Here is a 1,947-nt window from a genome sequence, read left to right as displayed (position 1 = left end):
GACAGATTCGAAATTCAAATGTAATATTTTTTTATAATTAAGTGTAACAGTATTTATGGCCAGACTAAGTATATGAGGATAAGACATGAGCTATATAGATAATTGCTAGTGCCCATGGGTTCGTCTACGAGTGAAAACGCGCGGCGCAGTTAGTTATAACATATAAAGATATATAAATATAGAATAAAAAATATCCAAAATAAATTTAATGTAATAGTACATTAATCCATATAATATAATGTGTTTTACGCATTTATTCCACGCAATTTGTTATTCCGTATTGTTATTAAATATTTCAATGGTTGTTAAATTTAATTGAATGTTATTGTTAGTACAATTAAGCCCATACTTATTTCAAACAGTATATTCACATTCCACCGCAGTTTGTAGTTACAGAACATCACTATTTCATCATCGATTTGAATGGTGATGATGAGGATAGGATAAAATTGAAAATTAATCAATTCTACATGCAACGTTGCGTAGATAATTTGAGTGTCTTGTAAGGAGTATTTAGATTTTTGATAACATCTAATAATCATTTTTACTTGTCGTACAAGTACATTCCAGTAGCGAGTGATTTTGCTTCTATTTATTTAGCCCCAACCTGATTGACCATTGTGTATTTACAGAATTTGAGTGCGTACACTGTTCTACTACATGAGGATATTGTCATTAACTATGTGTTTTGGTGGTAAAGTGCATTTAAAAAGGCTAAAGTTAATTCACATAGCGAACAGTATGATAAGTTTTGTTTTCATTGTATTTGATTCGCGCAATTTCTTCATATTTTGAATTAATGTGTTTATTTTTTATGTGATCAAAGTTAACAGTTACGTGCGTAATAATGTTGTAAGAAAGCAGCCACTTAAAATTCTTATTGTGTAGTTCATTCATTCGGTTAAAGACAGCAATTTGTGTATTGAAAAACATGACCAATATCCGCAAAATATATCCGCAGTACCGATACATTAAGGTTCATTTAGAAGTGAAGGTTCTTATAGAAGTACCGTTGTAATATACATCACGCAGTGCCGCCACTCATCGATAGATGGCGTTTGTTTTCAATTAGTGGTATGCATATTATCCGCAGCTGTCGATGCATCGTTCATTACTTAGTAATCTATTACTTGGGTCAACAAACTAACTGTAGTTGGACGTAATTAATGGTGGCTGTGCTGGTTTATGCTGTATTATAGGTTTTGCATTGTTTTTTTTTATATAAATATAGTGCTTTGGAATACTAATTAAGTTAATTTATGCAAACTTACGTTAGAGAGTAAAATCCGAGTGAAGTAACAAATATAGAAATTGCAATGTTGGAAATGACTAAATTAAAATAAACAAAATTGACAATTTTTGTTTTGAATATGAAATTTAGAAAATAAATAGTGATAGAAAATCTTTATATTTCATGAATTGTAACTTGTGTGCTGACTGCGACAGAAGGAGAGTTATGTTTTTGGTGAATGTTAAACGAATTTATTATACTATTAGCTCCACCTTTGGCTGTTCTTGGACGAGATATAAACTAAAATAATAATAAATATAAAACTTTAAAAAAATACGCTTTAATGACAGAATCAACTATGTAGATTGTTTCATTTGCTCGTAGGTATAATGTTAGGAGCTCGTATAAGTACGATTATAATGAAATATGGTATACAGACAGGGTATAAGCTGACTTGTGTGATAGGATACTTTGTATCCCGATAAAATGCTCCCTTTGGATAAAACAGGAATCTTTATATCCCGACGTCTAGGTATTTATAAAAAAGCTTATTGTGTTTAAAAGAATCACGATACCACAGTTAGTAATTTTATTTATTATCATAAGTGATTAAAGTTTTTTTTTGTAACTATCCTATCCTAGAAATTTTGAAAGAATAGAAAAAATTTGATCACGAGGCAGGATTCGAACCTGCGTATCTTGCCTAACCGTAGCAA

General features: G+C 30.5%; 1 protein-coding gene across 2 annotated transcripts in view; it reads left to right on the top strand.

The window, feature by feature from the left end:
* Positions 1 to 1,947, top strand: part of LOC119836552 (probable nuclear hormone receptor HR3) — a 103,457-nt gene that overhangs the window by 14,675 nt on the left and 86,835 nt on the right. The window lies entirely within an intron of this gene.

The sequence above is a fragment of the Zerene cesonia genome, chromosome 24 (assembly GCF_012273895.1).
Source record: "Zerene cesonia ecotype Mississippi chromosome 24, Zerene_cesonia_1.1, whole genome shotgun sequence".
NCBI lineage: Eukaryota > Metazoa > Arthropoda > Insecta > Lepidoptera > Pieridae > Zerene > Zerene cesonia.
Note: the sequence above shows the minus strand (reverse complement) of the source record. Positions and strands in the feature narration are given on the sequence as shown.